The sequence below is a fragment of the Balaenoptera acutorostrata genome, chromosome 20, assembly GCF_949987535.1.
Source record: "Balaenoptera acutorostrata chromosome 20, mBalAcu1.1, whole genome shotgun sequence".
NCBI lineage: Eukaryota > Metazoa > Chordata > Mammalia > Artiodactyla > Balaenopteridae > Balaenoptera > Balaenoptera acutorostrata.
Window position 1 is genome coordinate 51570087 of NC_080083.1, and position 21290 is coordinate 51591376.

A 21290-nucleotide genomic window follows, 5' to 3' on the forward strand; every position below is an offset into this window, starting at 1 on the left:
TGTATATTGGGTTTATAATCTTTTTCTTATTGATTTGTATGAGCTTATTATATATAATGGAAATCAGACCTTTTCTGATATATGAATTGCAAATATTTTCCCACAGTTTTTCATTTGTTTTTTGACTTTGCCTATGGTGGTTTTTTTCATGCACGTGTTTTTTATTTTTATGTAATTTAATTAATATCCTTTTTTTTAATCCTTTCTGGGTTTTGTGCCATACTTGGGTTTTTTCCACTCCAAGATTGAAGATTATTCTGCCATGATGTCTTCTAATACAGTTATGGTTTCCTTTTTTCATATTTAAATCCAGGATCCATTTGGAATTTATCACTGTGTAGGTTATGAAATAGGAACCAAACTTTTTTTTAACCCCAGGTGTCAATCCAAATGTCCCCACACCAGTTTTTTTTTTTAAATATTTATTTTATTTATTTATTGGCTGCGTCAGGTCTTAGTTGCGGCATGCAGAACCTTTCGTTGGGGCGCACGGGCTCTTTGTTGAGGTGCGTGGGCTTCTTTCTAGTTGTGGCACACGGGCTCCAGAGCACATGGGCTCAGTAATTGCAGCGCCTGGGCTTAGTTGCCCCGCAACATGTGGGATCTTAGTTCCCCAACCAGGGATGGAACCAGCATCCCCTGCATCGTGTGACGGATTCTCAACCGCTGGACCACCAGGGAAGTTCCCTCCCCATACCCGTTATTGAATAACTCACATTTCCCCTCTTGTTTGAAATCCCGCTTTCACTATCATGTTAGATGTTCTGTGTGTACTTGAGTCTGGGTCTGGAGCTCTTGTTCTGTCCCTTGGTTCGGCAGTCCCCAGCCTTTCCACAGACGGGGTGCGCAGGGGTGCAGATGGCTCAGGCGGTAATGCGAGCGATGGGGAGCGGCAGATGAAGCTTTGCTGGCTCGCCCCCCGCTCACCTCCTGCTGTGCGGCCTGGTTCCCAACGGGCCGTGGATCGGTACCAGTCAGCCGCCCGGGAGTTAGGGACCTCTGCCTTGGTTTATTGGTCTTGGTCTGTCCACGTGCGGTGCTGTTTGAATTGTTACTGCTTCCTGGTCCCTTGTAATGTCTACTGACTTAGGATCTCCAATTATGCTTCTTTCTCAGAGTTTTCCTGGTAATTCTCATTTGTTTATTTATTTTTTTCCCATACAGTCTTTAGGCCCAGCCCCAAAACTCTGTTGTGGCTTTTCTCAGGATTTGTTAAACTTGGGCTCTGCCCTCGGAAGGAGCTGCAGCCTCCCAGTGGTCCGCATTCTGTCCCCTCTGGCGGCAGCATCGCCCCTGTGAGGCCTCCGAGTAGTCTCCTCAGATGCAGACTGGTCTGTTCTCCTCACACCTCCTGCTTGAGCTCGTTAATCTGAGAAGCTACTGCTTCAGTACATTTTAAATTCAGGAACGTTTTGCTGTATTTTTCATCGGCTCTGTCGGAAGTTTTTGGTGAATGTTCATTGTCATTTTGCTGGTTTCCTTCCTTCTTTTTTCTCGTAGCACTTTTGTTCCTTTGTTCCCCCTCGTCTTTAAAAGAGGTGATTTTTCCTTGACCAGGTATTTGTAGGAAACTTTTAAGGGAAATGAGGCCAGGGCCATTGTCCAGTCTAGCAGCTTTGTTGGTGGTTTTTAACTAAGTCTGGCCTTGACCTATCTCTGCCCGTTTCCACAAAGCCCAGCTTCTCTCCCCTCCCACCCAGGCACGCTGCCTCCAGGGGGTTCTGCTCCCACCTCCTGGCTCCTCCTGAGGCCTCCCACCGTGCCTGTCCTTCCACACACCCCTGCTCATTTCCACCGTCTTCGGCAGAACCACCATTCTTCCCATCTGGAATTTTATCTCTAGTTTTCCTGAAAATTTTCTCTTTGGGGGGATGATTTACAGGAAGAGTAGGGGAGAAATGCTGACTTGATGATGCCTTCTTCAGGCCACGCGTCCATCTTATTTCCTGATAAATGCACTTTCCTCCAGCTCTGCTTTGCTTTAGCCCCACAAACCTCGACATACGATTTTCCCTTTGTCATTCCGTTACGCTACTTCATGATTCAACTCATGTTACTTTTTTTCTTTAACTTAAATGGCTTTTTTTTTTTAAGTTTCCAGAGTTATGAGATTTTTTTTTTCTTTTTTTAGTTGTCTTTTAGTGATTTCTAATATTTTTACATTTTGGTTGGAGAATAAGATCACCATGATGTCAGTTCTTCTGAGAGTATATTTCTGCTCCAGCTGCAGTTACTGATGTGCCTGCTTCTGCCGGTGGCGCCTGCTCGTCTCCTGTAGAAAGCGCCCTCGTGCTTTTTGTTTCCCTGAGTCTGAAAGCCTGTGTTTCTGTTTAGTGTCTCCTATGTTTCCACTACCATGCTCCTATATCAGTGCTGTCCTCCAACAGCATATTGTGTTTTGTACTTAGGTGCTTTTAAAAGTTTTTATTTCCTCCAGTCTCATTGGGTAGATCACATTTCCATTGCCTTCTGCCTGTTTTTAAGTTACAGTCTCTATTTTTATTCTTCCTCAATTATTAAGACCCTGCTTATTTTCATTTTACCCATCCATTTCTTAAACTTATCAATCTCTGTATTCTTCTGATTTTTCCATTGGTATCAATTAAAGTGTTAGCTGTTGGGCCAGGGGTGATTGTCTTTTAGACAAAAGTAAATTTGACTAAGTCCTTTATAATTTATCCTATTTGTTTTCCAAATCTCTCATAGTAGCCTCTTAGATATATTTTTCTTCTTCCAAGATAATTTTAAAAGCAAATTTTTATATGGGAAACTTTTTGAGGCCTATATGTGAGAGAGTATTTTTATTTTTGTCTCACATTTAAATACACTTCAGTCGAGTATAAAACCCCAGGCTTCCATTTCTCTTAATGTAGCAGGCTAGGTACCTAGATTGACACTTTCACTGAAAACAGCTAAAACTGCTGAATAAAAAGTAAAAACACACTTATGGGGCATCAATAAACAGCTCGAAGGTAAAGAATTCTCAAGCAAAGGCTGAGAGAAGGAGCAGCCTGAAGCTGCCTTTGACCAAGAGCTTCGTCAGCCTGGGTGGGCTTGAAATCTGGTGTCATCGCCTCTTGGGCTTCAGAAAACAGGTGACACTGACAAAACTCAGGGCCCACCCAGGGCAGGAGTGTGATGGTACAACACCTCCCCCTCAAAGCTGGAACTCCAAAGGACCACAGCCTCCGTGTGCAAGTGGACCAGATAGACACCCCACCGGCAGCAGGGGCCAGGGCTGTGAGGACTGAGGATATGGCCTGGTACTGCGTGGCAGCGGGAGGATTGTTACGTACTTATAATTTGCCACCAAGAGTCAGCCCTCATGGTTTAGTCCCAGTTAAAACCCCTGGGTGTCTGAGAACTTTCATATCGAGTGATTCTGAGCTGGTGGCATCCCCAAGAACTAGCAACAGCAAGTGCGGGTCACTTCAGGGGGAAATCACCTTTGTTCCAGGCCATAGCAAATTTGCACAGATCAGATTCCCATGAAAAATAAGATCCCACACACAAGGAACAAGGCACCAGGAATGAGGCCAGCAGAAATAGACCTGGGAGATCAGGGTATAAGTAACTGTGTTTCATAAAGAAGTAAAAAACCAGCAAGAAAATACATTCAAGAAACAAGGAGGGGCTTCCCTGGTGGCGCAGTGGTTGAGAATCTGCCTGCCAATGCAGGGGACACGGGTTTGAGCCCTGGTCTGGGAAGATCCCACATGCCGCGGAGCAACTGGGCCCATGAGACACAACTACTGAGCCTGCGTGTCTGGAGCTTGTGCTCCGCAACAGGAGAGGCCGCGATAGTGAGAGGCCCGCACACTGCAGTGAAGAGTGGCCCCCGCTCGCCGCAACTAGAGAAAGCCCTCGCACAGAAACGAAGACCCAACACAGCTAAAAGTAAATAAATAAATAAATAAATTTATTTAAAAAAAAAGAAAAAGAAGAAACAAGGAAATATAAAGAAAGACCAAGCAGACTTAAGAAAGAACCAAATAGAGGTTTAAGAAATGAAAAATTGTAATTACTGAAATTAAAAACTCAGTATACTGCAGAATTCATGGAATGGCGTTATATATGAATAAATTACCCAGACACACACAGATTTTTAAAAAAGAAGTAGAAAAGAAAGAAAGAAAAACAGGTCAGGAGCCTGGAGAATAGAGCAGGAAGGTCTGACCCGTGTTGGTCAGAGCCTCAGCAGGAAAGAGAATATGGGCAGGGGCCACATTTGAAGGGACAGGACTGAAATTTTATGACAAGATACTAATTCTCAACCCCAGGAAGCCTAGCGAATCCTAATCCAAGTAATTAAAAAGAAACTCACACCTGGATGTGTCCTAACAAAGCCCAGGAGCACCAGAGGTAATGAGATTATTTTGAAAGCTGTCAGAGGGAGTAGACAAGTTACCCTCGAAGAGGCGCGGCCTGACAGATGGCCACCTTCTCACCAGCAGCAATGGGAGCCCAAGACAGGGAGACAGTATCTGTCTGAACTGAGGGAAAACAGCTGTCACCCTAAAATCCCACTAAAGAGGGCAAAACAAAGACTTTTCAGACAATAAAAACTGAGCAACTGTGCCCCACCCGTCCCTCAGTAAAAAAAAAAATTCCAGAGTAGGCATCAGCAAACTTTTCTGTGAAGGGCCGAATAGTGAGTATTTTCGGCTTTGTGGCCCAATGGTCTCTCTTGCAACTACTCATCTCTGCCTGCAGCTCAAAAGCAGCCGCAGACAATGTGTAAGTGATCAATGTGGCTGTGCACCAGTAAAACTTTATTGACAAACACAGGCCGTAGTGATGCTGTTTCTCAAGCTGAGTATACAGGTTTTTGTTTTATTCTTTGTTTTATTTTTTAACAATTCTTTAAATGATACATGTATGTTATATGTGCTTGATGTAGTTTGGGTATCTTTTATAATGAAAAGTTTTTAGAGGGAGGGAGTGGTCAACTGGGTGGAATGCTGCAAAGAGGTCAGGGAAGGTCAGGGCAGAAAAGTGCTCTGCGTCACTATGGCCTTCTGCTGGTCTCAGTGGAGTGGTGGACTTGTCATCCAGCCTTCCCAGTTAAAGGGGCTGGAGAAGAACGGGTGGACAGCTTAGTCAAGATGTCTTGCTCTGAAAAGCAGCAGTTAAAAGAGCGACTGGGGACTTCCCTGGTGATGCAGTGGTTAAGAATCCACCTGCCAATGCAGGGGACACAGGTTCGAGCCCTGGTCTGGGAAGATCCCACATGCTGTGGAGCAACTAAGCCCATGCACCACAGCTACTGAGCCTGCGCTCTAGAGCCTGAGAGCCACAACTACTGAACCCGTGTGCCACAACTACTGAAGCCCACGCACCTAGAGCCCGTGCTCCTCAACAAGAGAAGCCACCGCAATGAGAAGCCCACGCATTGCAACAAAGAGTAGCCCCTGCTCACCACAACTAGAGAAAACCCATGCGCAGCAACGAAGACATAATGATAGCCAAAAATAAACAAATAAATAAACAAACAAACAAATAAACAAATAAATAAATTTACATTTAAAATACTTTTTAAAAAAAGAGCGATATTGGAGGAAGTTGTGGAAGTGCAGCCTGTCTATATGCAGGTTGGGAAGATGGGCGAGATGTGATGCTTGTGGCTGGGGAGGAGGGCAAACCCAGGAGAGAAGGGGGTGGGGGGGCTCAAGGGGCTGGGATTTGATAGCACAGGCCAGAGGCAGGGAGGTGATGGGCAGCCAGCACTGGGAGCTTACTGGCCACACCTGACAAGCAAGCTGCCACAGCCTCACAGGCACCGGCAGAAGACACGGAGGACTCGTCACTCGCAGCACAGCAGGCAGCCAAGGGTCTCCTCGACGCCTGTCCCACGGGCCAGGGCAGGAGTCTCAGCTGAGTGACCCCAGACGGGCAGAACCCAAATCTTTCATAGTGGGCTGCAGGCATATCTGCCCTTTGCCCCCGAGGGAGTCGTGCTGTCTTCTTCTGAGGCTGTTGGCCATGCAAACACCCAGGCAGGAGAGTCAGGAGCAGAAGCCTTCAGTGGCCTGAGGAGAACTGTCCCAGCAGCAGGTCTGGTGGTGGGAAAACAGGTGCCAGTCGGTTCCCTTTATTTCCTCCTTTCAAGTATGAGGCAAAGCCACGGACTCTGAGAGGAGGAGGTGGAGGAAGAGGTAGAAAGAGAAGTGTGAGACGGTCGTCTGGTATGTGAGGAAGCAGGGGCAAGTACGGGTGGATGGTGCCATCAGCCATGCCGGTCCGCGTGGATAGCAGGGCCTGGGTCAGGGCGAGAACAGCCCACTGGTGGCTGGAGGTGGAAGTGGGGACCGTGCTGGGGGGGGAGGGAAGGGTCACTGCAAACACCGCCCCCAGCAGTGGAATTGGCTTGTGGGGGGAAGGTGGGGGTGGTGTGTATTAGTTTAAATGCTTTTGGCTACAAGTCACAGCACAGCCTGATGAAAGTAACATACGGGAGTTTCCCAACCTTTATCTCATCATGGCACCCATAGAAAATCACACATGGTCACTGAATGAGGAGGAGAGAGCCAAGGTGGCCAGCATCATGGTAGCCTTCCCGACACACAGTGTGCATGCACAGCAGCAGGACACGCTGACCAAGAACTTGTACGTCAAGGCCGAGGTAAATGAGCTTACGGCTAGCTCCTCTGGGACTCTTTCCTCCTAAGGTTCCAACATGGCTGCAGCAGCTCCAAGCATCACGTCAGAAGGCCAGAGATGGAAGGCATACTTCTCTCCTCCTGCTTCGGTTTCTTTTCATTGGAAAGGGAAATGTTTCCCCAGAGCTCCCAGACTCCCTTTTCTATCTCACTGGCTGCCAGGGTCACATGGCGTCCCTTGACCAGTCACTGGGAGATTATCTTAGACCCTGAGAACCTGCTGCCTGGAACTAAACGGTATTGGGGTTCCTTGGCAAGAAAGCTGGGGAAGGGCTGTGCTGTGGGTGGGCCTGCAGCAGGGTCTATGCAGGGGAAGGTGGTGAGACACCCATACAGAGGGGCTGAAGCTGCTACTTCTCAGCAGCACTTTGCAGTAAAAAAGTAGGAATGATACATCGCTGCCTAGGCTTTTGGTTCGCCCCGTGAAAGATTTGGTTAGGAAGAAAGGTTGAAATTAATGCAGTTTAGTTTTAAGTTCCCGCAAAGCTTCTTTATGCTCTCCTTGTATCTTGAATATTTGAGCATGCATAACTGAACTACCTGTCTGATATTTCTACTTTGTGTAAGAGTACTTTTTAAAACTTTATTGGTGACTTAAATGATAACCACAACTCTGGTTAAGACGTAAGCATGTTAGTATTTATGATAAAGGATTGCGTGGGCATCAGTCCGCAGTCAAGCAGTCTGGAAGCTCCATTCTGGAAGGTGGGATGTCTTATCCTCTGCATTTTTTTTACATTTTCGGCGCATTTTGAGTAGCAAACTGTGAGACCTAGCAGTCATGAACTGAGTTAAAAGTGAAAACGAGAGAGTTTAACAATTTGTGGCATCTGCATTAATAACATGAATAACTACGTGGTATTTCTCAGGATGGAGGGAGGTTTTCCTGCTGAAAGGCCACACTCCTCATGGTTTTGAGGTGGGGCCAGAGCCGCCCCTCCCACCTCTGCCCTGACCCCACCACCACCTGTCCCTGCTCCTCCTACTCACACCCCGCCCCTCCTACCTTTGCCCCGCCCCTCCCTGACGTCCTCCCCCATCCTGCCACGCGCGCACAGAGCTGCCGCTTTGCCGGCCTGACCGAGTCGTGCTGCAACCTGGTCTTAAGGCAGGGCCGCAGCCTGACACCCTCGGCCCCGCCGCACCCCAGATCCCAGGGCCACTATAGCCCCCTCCTCCATCCTCCTGGATCTGTGGTTTGCGGGGTGTGGCCTCTCCATGCCCAGCCTCCTCTCACCTGAATTCTTGCTGCATCCGGACAGTACCCGGTCCCGCTTCTCCCCTCCCCTCCCCCCGTTTCCTGGCAGCAGTGGCTCAAGGACTCCGACCCCGTCTCCCCTCCTCCCCTCCTCCCCAGACACGTGCAGCCCAGCTCCCTCCACCTGTGGACTGTGGACGCACCCCCACCCCCACCCCATACCTGCGGACCCCTGTGCACGTATGGGCACCCTCTACCTTCCTCTCCCTAGCACCTGCCTGTTCCTTGAATCCCTCCCTTGCCAAAGTTCACCCCCTACCTGGCTTCCTTCCCCCTTAGCACTAGCCTCCAGACCACGTGCTGTTTTTCTCATTTATCTTGATTCTGTTCTGTCTGCTGGAAGAATGTAGGGGTGGGGGCATCTTCCTTGATCCTTGACCCCTGGCCAGCACAGACAGGTACACAATAGGTGCTCAATCAGGATGTGCAGGAAGATAACTGGGAAGAATGGGAGCCCAGCAAGGCCTTGGGTCCGCAGCTCAAGGATCTAGAGGCTCAGGAAGCGCATGTGATTAGAGAAACTACTAAGCATTGTCTAAAAAGTATAAGATTTGAAAGACAGACTCTTCCTGGATGGAGTATTAAATATTATAAAGACAGCTGTTTTCTCCAAATTGAAGTAACCAGTTAGTGTAATTCTAACAAAATATGGACAGAGTTTCTCTTGAAGCTAAAATAAGTGGATTTTCAAGTTCTAGAGCAATAAAATGCATGGGGAAGGGGGAGTAGCAAGACCCAGCCTCATGGCTGGGTGGCAGGCGCAGAGCAGAAGCCCTTCCCCAGCAGAGCCTGCAAATCAGAGCCCAGACACGGCAAGGTGGGGACACAGCATGCTTCCATCCTCACTGCCCGCATCCAGACCACACACTAAAACGCAGCCCAGGCACAGTTAAATGCCTTAAAATCAAACCTAAAAATATGCACAATTGGAACTATTTACCAATGACTAGAAGGTTATAACCTTAGATGTGACTTAAAAATCACAGATTTCTAAGGTATTCTTTCTTAACCTCAAAAATAACCCAACTAGAAAGATATTCTGAAGCAACATGACAAAGGTCAGTCATATATAAATAACTCATCCAGGTTGACCAGATGTACAGGGGTGGAAACACTCAGCCAGGGCAGTACCAAAAAATATGAGTGTTTGACCTGCCAGCAAAGCAGCCCTTGGAGAGCTGATCCTGGGCCTAGAGGGGGCGGCCCAGCCGCTTGGCCTTCTTGGAGGGCATTTATTGGTGAATCTGCCCCAGGGGTGGTTGGAGTCATCAGCCTCCCTAGTGTCCGTGCTGCGTGTGCAGGCGGCCCAGGTTGGCACGACATGGCGCGTCCATTGGAGCAGAGGCGCTCCAGACCTCGTCCAGCATGGGTGACACTTCCTTGTGGCTAAGAAATAAACAGCGCAGAGGGTTTTCAGTGAAAGTCTTCTCCTCCGTCTCCGCTCCCCTGCCCACCTGGCCACCTGTCCCCTGCTCTTCTCCGGACACGCTCTGCACTCCATGGCTACGGAAGCATGTATTTAAATGCGTGTGCGTGTCCTCTTCCTGCTGTGTAAAATGCTGTCTGCGGTGTTTCTCCATTTTGGTGGACACAGAGCTCACAGATCTTTTCAGTAGTTCAGTGGTCCTCTGCGTAAGTGCTTCCTTTCACCTGTCGCACATTCACGGACACTCGGGTCGCTTGTAGTTTGCAGTACTTCAGCAAGTCTGCTGGTGTGGGTGGTTGCTTGTGGGAGCGTGTGGTCAGGTGAGTGTCTAGGAGTGAAATCGCTGGGTCAAAGGTGTGAGTGGTCTGAGCTCTGGGAGGTGTTACTAAATCACCCTCAAAGAGTTGGTGCAATTCATGTTCATGGCCACAGGGTGTAAAGCATCTTTCCTCACTCCAATACTGGTGGATTTTTATCAAGCATTTTCTTTTTTTTGCCAATCTGATAGGTGAAAATATGGGTTTTAATTTGCAGTTTTTAAATGATGGGTAAGATTGGCCATTTTATGTGTGGTTTGTATGTCGTTCAGGTTTGTACCCTTTTTTAAGGTGACTATGAAAGGTAGCAACAGAAGAAAATGCATATTCGCTGTGGTCTTGAAGTCAGGACACAGAGGGTAGAAAAGTGCTCTAGAAGGGGCTGTGGCCCCTGCTCTGGGAAGAGGGCTGGGCGTGGGAGGCGGGGAGGGGCTGGACATGACTTTTACAAATAAATGCAGCCTGAATGGGTTTTTTAAAAGAGAGGAGTCCAGCTAGAAGCTAGTATTTGTTGAGTGCCCACCTGTGCTAAGGCAGCCACTCCCACAGTAAACCAATGCCATCCAGCCACTGGGTCCCGTTTTCAAAAGAGGATGCCTCACCGCCCAAGGCCGGAGTTCCCAAGTCCCAACCCTCATTCCACCCCCTGGAGTCCCAGAGGGGAGAGGCCTGACCTCATCCTCAGGGCAGAAGGTCAGGAGGGGCCAAGGTTGTCCCTGGGGTCACACAGATAATGGGCAGAAGCTCCTGAGGAATGTGAGCACTCCTTCAGAAAGAGAGGCACCCGGCTGGCCCTGCCCTGGGGGCCAGACACACCTTCCCCCATTTCAGTGTTCTGAGCACGGCCCAGCACCCCTGTGGCCTGGCTGGTGCTGGGGCTGGCATGGAGTGAGGTCCCTAGGTTTCTGCTGTGGGGTCTGAGAAGGTCCTGAGCAGTCCGGCCGTGCACCCTGCTTTCTCCTGGGTGGAGACTCTTCCCCTGGGTGCTCCCCACCCACTGAGGATGAGGGAGTGAAAGGGGATAAAGTTTTTAAAGGGTACAGTGTTAGTGTTGAGGGTTTTTTCTTTAAATTTTTATTCTTCTGAAAATCATATTAGTTTCTCCTGAAATTAAAATTTTTTCCTTTAACGAGGGTTGCATAAGATTTTAAGATGGAGCACGCATGAGCCTGTTAACTGGTTGCTAATCCAAAGTTATTTTTAAGCCCTTTGTAGTGAGAACATTTCTATGCAGATCTCACTGTAGGGATGACACCTAAATCATAGTTGCCAGGCTGTTCTGAGGATCCAGGAAGCCAACAAACAACCACTTCCTGTTCTCAGCCCAGTGTTTGCTGACATAGTGCCCGGTATCACCATTAGCCCGGATCTCACTCTGCCCGCCACAGTGGATTCCTCTCCCAGCAGCTCCTGGAGGCCGGGGCTCGACATACAGATGAAGAGACCCAGGCCCAGAGATGCTAGGCTGCTTGCCCAAGGGGTCACACAGCCCCCAGTTCATGGATCAGGATCAGAATCCAAGCTGTCCGACTCTAGCCCATGAGCCTACCTGGCTGAGAAGGGTCCCAGACACCAGTGCCCCGGCACCAGGCAGCAGGTGGCTGAGTGAAGGCGGCAGAGCCGTGCGGACTGCAGGGCAGTGCTCGGTGGAGGCGGGTGGCGGCCCGGCCATCTGGCCTGTCCGGCAGAGGCAGTTGATGACTCCACTCCATGGCTGCCCTTCCATGGCAGTGTGGGTCCAACAAGCCAGATCTTCCAGTTTTTTAAGATGATAGAAATCTTGTTTTTTATATAGAATGTTTCAGTTTTTGAATATTGGCAACTAATTTAAAAATCAAAGTAGGGCCAAATTGCAGCTCAGTCTGTGAGCTACAGACCCCTGGGAGCCAGATCCAGCCATGCCTAGTGGTACATGGTCTGTGTGGCCTCCAGCCCCAGGGGACTTCCTCCAGCAAAGCCTCTTCCCAGACCGGGAATAAAATGACTGCCAGGTAAACTGAGATTCTCCTATTCTGAGAGTCACACATGATTGACTGCAGAGCAAACGCGCCAAGTCCCCCAGTCTCGTCTTCGTGGTTAGTGGGCCATTCTGCAGGGTGTCACCAGCCTATGAATAGGGCTAAGTGGGCCCCCAGGACACCAGCTCACCCTGGTCTTGTGTGTTTTTGAGTGGAGACTGTTCCGGACCTTCCCTGAAGGATGCTTGGACTCAGAAACAGCATTTGGGGCCTTTCTCTGAAGGCAGATTGTGATTCAGCCATGGCTCTGCCGGCCCAGCTGTGCTCTGAGGACATAGAAACATACTCTGAACACAGGACCTTAGAGTCACCTAGTCTGCACGCCCTCAAGACCAGGAGTATCACCATCTGGCCTCCCCACACGTGCTTTGTGTTTCTCAGTAAACCTAGAGGCTAAGCACAGGAGAGCAGATTCAGATGCCCCAGTGCTGCGTTGAGTGAAAGATGGAAGGAGCAGCTGCTTGTGGTTGGACTTGTGATAAGAAAAGGTGAAATCTCACCTCAGAGAACAGTCTGTGATTCCAGGGTAAACACACCTGGAATATTACATTCTCTTCTCCCCATCTGTGGTCCTCATACCTGTGTGCAAACCAAAGAATTATCCTTGGGTCTGAGACTCTGTCCTAGAAGGTGGGCACCAGGCTCCTGGTGCGTCACAGTGAGATGGCAGACCCAGCTCGGAGACTGGCAAGCCTGACCCATGGGGAGGGAGGCCAGCATGAGCCTGGGGAGGGGCCGTCCTACACACCAGACACGTGTGAGGGTGGAACACGAGCCATCAGAAAGGCTCAGCCCACACTCTCAGCAGCCACTGTCACAGCGGCCTCATGGGGCGGATGGTAATGGGAACTGCCCAAGGGAGCACAGCCAGAGGCTCACTGAGCAACGTGACCAGAACTGTTCCAGGATCCAGGGGGACGAAGGGGTCCTGCCCTGTTTTGCCAGCATCACGTTTGTCCTTTTGGCTCTGCCCATTACTACTCTCAAGATGGGACTGAATGAGAGCCAGGTTCACCAGTGTGCACCCCCTGTCAGTATCCTCTGTAACTGCAGCCAAAGAAATCTAAGAACCAGTGTTCTGGTCAAAGGAGGGAGCAGTGCAGTATCTTGAATTAGGTGAGCAACTCCAGCTTCCTGCCTTTACTGATTATTGTAACCTGAGACTTTTTAGGAAGTACAGAGTATCCTCTAAACTTTTTGAGAAACAGATAGTCAAATAGATCTTTGTTAGCTCTTTTCTTGAAGTTGTTATGATGAAACAACTTTTCCTGCCACTTAGGAAAAAACTTGTGTTGAAATAACTTTTAAAACACAGTAAATACTTTAAGATATAGCCAAATCAGCTTATACTTTAGTGATGTTTATTCTGGGGCCACAGCATGACCAGCAGTCACTCCTGCTTCTGGCCAGGCTAAGGACTAGACATTAACATCCCTCCATAAACAAAATATATGAAACAACTGTTTTCAGACATTGGAAAATAAGTAGCACAGGAGTGTGCTTCTTTTTTTTTTTTTTTTTAAAGGAATGATTTATTTATTTATTTATTTTTGGCTGTGTTGGGTCTTCATTTCTGTGCTAGGGCTTTCTCTAGTTGTGGCAAGCAGGGGCCACTCTTCATCGCGGTGCGCGGGCCTCTCACTATCGCGGCCTCTCTTGTTGCGGAGCACAGGCTCCAGACGCGTAGGCTCAGTAGTTGTGGCTCACGGGCCTAGTTGCTCCACGGCATGCAGGATCTTCCCAGACCAGGGCTCGAACCCGTGTCCCCTGCATTAGCAGGGAGATTCTCAACCACTGCGCCACCAGGGAAGCCCAGGAGTGTGCTTCTTGAAAGAAGGAAAACAAATGAGGCACCTTTCGGGTTCCCCTGGCTTTCTGCTGCAGGCACAGGGAGGGGAACACCAGGCAGGGTTCAGTGCCTTCCTGGGTGGAGGAAACAGGAATTGGAGTTTGGGGAGCCAGAGGGGCTGGAAGTTGCAGGGAAGAGTCCAGAGACGCGCGGGGAGGGATATGCAGAAGAGAGCTCCAGAAGTCTGAATAGGGGTTGTCTTGAGTCCTTACTGTGTACTAGCCCATAGATGTACAGAATAAAACTCCACAAATCCAGGCAAAGGAAAGACAGCTTATAAGCACAACCATTTCCAGAGCTCTCATGGGGTGGGTAGATATTCAAGCTCCAGCCTTCATTCAGTGGAGACCCAGAGAAGTTACACCTTGGTCGTAGAGCTAACTGTCTCTGAAGTGCAGGCCCATCTAGACTTACCCTAGAAAAGCTTAAAAACAATCTTTGAAATGACCAAATGAGGAACCTAACTGCCTACAAAACAAAGCCCAACACTCTAAAAAGTCGAAATTTCAACACAATACTTAAAATGTCCAACAGCCAGTTAAAAATTATGAGACTTTTGAAGAAACAGGAAAATGTGATCCAAAGCCAAGAGGAAAACCATTCAATAGAAAGAGGTCCAGAAATGACAGAAATGAGGAAACAAGCAAAGACATTAAAAGGACTGTTACAACTATTTTCAGGTATTTAAAGGAAAATACGTACATAATGAGAAGAACTGAAAATATAGAAAAGAACCAAACAAAACTTCGAGATGAAAAATACAATATTTTATAAAGAAAATACATTGGATGGAATTAACAGTAGAATAGAGATGGCAGAAGAAAAAACAGGGAACTTGAAGACATAACAATAGAATCGACCCAAAATGACACACAGAAAGAAAACATGGGGGATAGAAAACAGCCCCAGCAACCTGGAAGATAGCATGCATTAGTCTTAACAGAGAGGAGAGAAAGATGGGCAGAAAAAGTGTTTGAAGAAATAATGGCTATTTTTTTCTAAATTTGATGAAAACTCTTAACTCACAGATCTGAGAAGTTTGTCTACCCCAAGCGTCAGGATAGACACATGGGCACAAATGCAACCCAGGGAATATCATAATCAAGTTTCTGAAAGTCAGTGATAAAGTAAAATCTTAAAAGCAATCAAAGAAAAATAAAAAACACATTATATGGAGATGAATGAAGATAAAAGTTATGACAGGCTTCTCTTCAGAAACTGTACGTGCCAGAAGACAAGGGATCATCATCTCTAAGCCAAAAGAAAAAGGAGCTGCCGAAATAGAATTCTATATCTAGCAGAAATATCCTTCAAAAATGGAGGCAAAATAAAAACGTTCACAGACAAACAAATCAGATAGAATTAATCACCAACCGACCTATGCTACAAGAACTAGTAAAGGACGTTCTTCGGGCAAAGGAAATGACAGCAGATGAAAACTGGGGTCATCAGAAATGTAGAGGCAGCAGGGTGGGTTTGTGGGTAGACGACAGAAATAGGCTTATGTTTTTCTTTGAAAGATCACTGGCTGTTTAAAGCACACATGATAACAGTGTATGATGGGGTTTGTGATACATGTACAAGTAAAATGTATGACAAAATGGCATAAATGGTGGGAAAGGGAAAATGAAGTACACTCCTGTAGGGTTCTCATACGTGAAGTTGTATAATGTTACTTCAGTGTAGAATGTGATAAGTTAAAAATGCATAAACCATAGTGCAACCATTCAAAAACAAACACACAAAACCCACAAAGAAGTATAGCTAATAGAGCAGTAGTGGAGATATTGATAAAATGGGATAAAAAACATAAATTCAAAAGTAGGCAGGAAGGGACTTCCCTGGTGGTGCAGTGGTTAAGAATCCGCCTGCCAATGCAGGGGACATGGGTTCAAGCCCTGGTCCGGGAAGATCCCACATGCCTTGGAGCAACCAAGCCCGTGCGCCACAACTACTGAGCCTATGGACTAGAGCCCGCGAGCCACAACTACTGAGCCCACACACCTAGAGCCCATGCTCCGCAACAAGAGAAGCCACCTCAATGAGAAGCCCACGCGCTGCAACAGAGTAGCCCCTGCTCGCCGCAACTAGAGAGAGCCCATGCGCAGCAATGAAGACCCAACGCAGCCAAAAACTTTAAAAATAAATAAATAAATTTTTTAAAAAAAGGGAGTCAGGAAAAGAGGAACAAAGACAGATCAGATAAATAGAAAACAATTTAGCAAGAAGATACATTTAAAACCAGCCATGTTAATAATAACATTAAATGTAATGGTCTAAACATTCCATTAAAAAGCCAACTGGGGGAAAAAGGCAAGCCTCCTGTACTGTCTACAGGAAACCCACTTTATTTTTTTATTTTATTTTTTTTAAATAAATTTATTTATTTATTTATTTTTGGCTGCGTTGGGTCTTTGTTGCTGTGCGCAGGCTTTCTCTAGTTGCGGCGAGCGAGGGCTGCTCTTCGTTGCAGTGCACGGGCTTCTCATTGCAGTGGCTTCTCTTGTTGCGGAGCACGGGCTCTAGGCGTGCGGGCTTCAGTAGTTGTGGCGTGAGGGCTCTAGAACATAGGCTCAGTAGCTGCAGTGCACGGGCTTAGTTGCTCCGTGGCATGTGGGATCTTCCCAGAGCACGGCTCGAACCTATGTCCCCTGCATTGGCAGGCGATTCTTAACCACTGCGCCACCAGGGAAGTCCCGAAACCCACTTTCAATATGAAGACACAGATTAAGAAAATTGGGCAAAGCAGACGTCCCAACAGGGTATGTTACCAGAGATAAAAAGGGACATTTCATGATGATATAGAAGTCAATTAAGCACTTCCCTGGTGGTGCAGTGGTTAAAAATCCGCCTTCCAATGCAGGGGATGCGGGTTCTATCCCTGGTCAGGGAACTAGATCCCACATGCATACCGCAACCAAGAGTTTGCATGCCACAAGTAAGGAGCCCACGAGCTGCAACTAAGGAGCCCACAAGCTGCAACTAAGGATCCTGTGAGTCACAGCTAAGGAGCCTGCCTGCTGCAACTAAGACCCAGAGCAACCAAAATAAATAAATTAAATTAAAAAAAAAATCTTCACAGAAACATCCAGATTAATGTTTGACCACAGATCTGGACACTGTGGCCCAGCTAAGTTGATACATAACATTAAACATTAAAAAAAAAAGTCAATTAATCAGGAAGATATAACAATCCTAAGTGTGTATGCTCCTCATAAGAGAGCTTTAAAACACATGAAGTGAAAACTCACAGGAATGAAAAGAGATATAGACACATCCATAATTATAAGTGGAGAGTTCAGTGCTTCTCTATCAGTAATTGATAGAGCAAGTAGACAGAAAATCATTGGGGATAGAAAAGACTTGTACCTCACTATTAACCACCATGACCTAATTGACATGTTTAGACCTCTCAGGACAATAACAGCAGAATATACAATCTTTTCAGGTACACATGGAACAGTCAACAAACTAGACCATATACTGGGCCATAAAAACCGGTCTCAGGGCTTCCCTGGTGGCGCAGTGGTTGAGAGTCTGCCTGCTGGTGCAGGGGACGCGGGTTCGAGCCCTGGTTTGGGAGGATCCCACATGCCGCGGAGCGGCTGGGCCCGTGAGCCACAATTGCTGAGCCTGCGCGTCTGGAGCCTGTGCCCCGCGACGGGAGGGGCCGCGATAGAGAGAGGCCCGCGCACCGCGATGAAGAGCGGTCCCCGCACCGCGATGAAGAGTGGCCCCCGCTTGCCGCAACTGGAGAAAGCCCTCGCACGAACCGAAGACCCAACACAGCCAAAAATAAATAAATAAATAAATAAGAAAATCCTTAAAAAAAAAAAAAAAAACCGGTCTCAATAAATTTAAGAGGATTGGAATCATACAGAATATGTTTCCTGACCACAGAGGAATTCCCCTGGAAATCAATAACAGAAAGATATCTAGAAAAATATCCAGAAATTTTGAACATAAACAGAACACTTCTAAATAATCCATGGATCAACAAAGAAATCACAAAGGAGTGCTTAGAAATTTATACCTTTAAATTCTTACATTACAGAAGAACATTGGTCTGAAATCAGTGATCTCTACACCTTCACCTTAAGAAACTAGAAAAGGGCTTCCCTGGTGGCGCAGTGGTTGAGAATCTGCCTGCTAATGCAGGAGACACGGGTTCGAGCCCTGGTCTGGGAAGATCCCACATGCCACGGAGCGGCTGGGCCCGTGAGCCACAGCTGCTGAGCCTGCGCGTCTGGAGCCTGTGCCCCGCAACGGGAGGGGCCGCGATAGTGAAAGGCCCGCGCACCGCGATGAAGAGCGGCCCCCACTTGCCGCAACTAGAGAAAGCCCTCGCACGAACCGAAGACCCAGCACAGCCAAAAATAAATAAATTAATTAATTAAATAAATAAATTTAAAAAAAAAAAAAAAAAAGAAACTAGAAAAATAAGGGACTTTCCTGGTGGTCAAGTGGTTAGTACTCCGCACTTCCATTGCAGGGGGGCACGGGTTCAATCCCTGGTTGGGGAACTAAGATCCCACAAGCCTTGCGGCATGGCCAAAAGAAAAAAAGAAGATAATAATGTAATAATAAGAATGACTACATGCCAATAGTTTCACAAATTAAGTTAGATAAAATTGGTAAGTTCTCTGAAAGACCCAAGTTACCAAAACTGATTCAAGAAGAAATAGAAACGTGAATGTGCCTGTATTTATTCAAGCATTTGAATGTTTAACTTAAAACCTTCCCACAAAGAAAACTCCAGGCCATGTGGCTTTACTGGTGAAGTCTATAAAACATTTAAGAAAGAAATATTATTAATTCCACCCAAACTCATTTTCAAAAAACAAAGGATGAAAGAAGATATTCAATTCATTTTATGACACCAGCACTACCCTGATACCAAGACCAGACAAAGACATTACAGGAAGAGAAAACTCTGGACCAATATCCTTAATGAATATAGACCAAAAAATCCTTAATAAAATACGAGAGTATCAAATCCAATGATACGTGAAAAGCATAGCACATCCTGACCCAGTGGGTGTTATCTCAGCAATGACAGGCTGGTATAACATTAAAACATCAATATGCTATATTAACAGATTAAAAAAGGAAAACCATATGATATGTCTCAATAAATACAGAAAAAGTATTTAACAGAATTGAACATCCACTCATGATTTTCTAAACCCTCAGCAAATTAGGAATAGAAGGGAACTTGTTCACCCTGATAAAGGGAATCTATGAAAAACCTGCAGCTAGTATTTTACTTGATGGTAAAAGGCTGATCCCACTTTCACCACTTGCATTCCACACTGCTGGTAATCCTAGTCATGTAAAAAAGCAGGGAGGCTGGACATACAGAATGCAAAAGAAGAAGTAAAACTGTTTCATTCACACACTGCATTATCTAGTACATAAAAATTGTAAATAATCTACCAAAAAAAAAACCTACTAGACCTCAAGAGTGACTTTAGCAAAGGCCCAGGATATGAGATCAATATACCAAATCAATTATATATCTAGCAATGAAAAACTGGAAATTGCAATAAAAATACCATTAACAATAGCATCCAAAACCATGAAATACTTAGGGACATACTAAACCAAATATCCGTACACTGAAAAAAAAAAAATCATTGCAGAGAAAATTAAGACCCAAATAATGGAGAGATATAGCATATTCATGGGTCAGAAGACTCAATGTTAAGATGTCATTCCTTACAAAATTTATCTATAGATTTAACACAATCTGAATTAAAATCCCAGCAGGCTTTTAAAATTGAAATTGAAAATTAAAATTTACATGGAAATGCAAAAGATACAGAACATCCAAAGCAATCCTGAAAAAGAACAGTTGAAGTCACTTAAACTACCTGATTGTAAGACTTACTATAAAGCTCTAGTAAACATGACAGTGTGTTGTTGGCATAAGGACAGAAAAAATAGACACACACACACATATGGTGATTGATTTTTCAATTAATGTAACTTAAGAGGAATGGATTGTTTATGCAATTAATCGTGCTGGAACAACTAGATATCCATGTGGGGAAAAAATAAATCTCAACTCTTTTACCAAATACAAAAATTAAATCAAAATCTATCATAAGCCTAAATTTAAAGTTAAAACTATAAAACTTCTAGAAGAAAGCATAGGAGAAAATCTTTGTGACTTTGGGATAGGCAAAAATTTCTTAGGATTAAAAAAAGTTCCAACCATAAATGAAAAAAAATTTGATAGATTGGACTTCATCAAAATGTTCAAGTTCTGCTTCTCCAATGACACTGTCAAGAAGATGAAAAGGTAAGCCACAGGCTGGGAAAAAATATTTGAACACATATCAAGGACTTGTGTCCAGAATATTTAAAGAACTTTACAACTCAGTAGTAAATAAATAGCCCAATTTTTAAAATAGAATACTAGAAAAGACCCTTTACAATAGAAGAGATACAAATGGCCAGCAAGCCCATGAAAGATACTCATTGTTAGTCATCAGGGAAATGCAAATTTAAACCACAGCAAGGTGCCACTACACGTTCACTCAGATAACCGAAAACATACAAAAACATGACAGTATCAAGTGGTAGCCAGGATGTGGAGGAGCTGGAACTCATACTGCCTGAGGGAACACAGGATGGTCAACTGCTTTGGAAAATAGCTTGGCAGTTTCTTAAAAAAAAACTTTCTTACTACACAACCTAGCCATACAATTCCATGGTAACCGTGGGAGAGAAACAGAAACATCCACGCACGGGAAGGCCTTAACACGAATGTCAGACTGGGAACAGCACAAATGTCCATCAACACATAAATGGAAAAGCAAATTACTGTGTAGCCGTATGATGTACTACTACTCCACAAGCAGAAGAACTACCGATACATATGACAACAGGAACTCAGAAACATTTCTTTGATCTCTGGAAGAACCAGACATCAAACAGTACCTAGTGTACTCTTTTTATGTGAAATTCTAGAAACGACCCATATAGTCAGTAATGACAGAAAGCAGATTGATGGTTGCTTAGGGCCGGGGGTAGGGATGTTTGGAGTGATGGAAATGTTCCACATACATGGATGTATACATTTTCTACAACCCATTGAAATGCACACTTAAAATGGGTACATTTTACTGTTTGTAAATTATAACTCAATAGAAGTTATTTTTTTAAAAAAACAGCAAAGGATCTCCTGTGTTTAGCATCACCCAGACAGCAGCTGGGAGCAGCAATGGACCAGGAAGTTCTGGAGAATGCTAGCCTTCTGCTGTCTATGTTCTGTCTCTCTCCTGCCCCATGGTCCCTTCCAGTCTCAGTTTCTAGTCTAGGAGATCTGCGTCTGTCACAGGCAAAACCAAGAAGGGCCAAAGTGAGAAAGACACCAGTGTCAACTTGCCTCACATTTGATGGCCGCTGCAGGTCCTTGCAGAATTCTTGTAATTCCTATCAATTTACTCAGGCTCTCTTAATCATCCTCCACTGTGGCACTCAGGACTCCTAGGGGAGGTCATTACTGTCAACAGTGCCCTCTCAGCGGGCCCCAGGGCCTCTCAGAAGGGCCTCGAGAGCCCTGGGGGGTGGGAGGGATGAAGGAGCCTCTGGCTTCCTACCCTCATCCCAGCCAGAGCTGCCCTTCCCTGCAGGCCTGCACTCAAGATTTTGTTTAAAGAAATAGTACCTCAACTTTAAAAACCATTAGAATCAGTGTATAGAACAAACCCACTTCTAGTTTCTTGATTCATAAGCCGTCATTTGCTCTCTGGAGA

At 46.0% G+C, this 21290-nt stretch overlaps 1 protein-coding gene across 5 annotated transcripts in view; it reads left to right on the top strand.

Moving 5' to 3' along the window:
• Nucleotides 1-21290, top strand: part of CCDC57 (coiled-coil domain containing 57) — a 113915-nt gene that overhangs the window by 82917 nt on the left and 9708 nt on the right. The window lies entirely within an intron of this gene.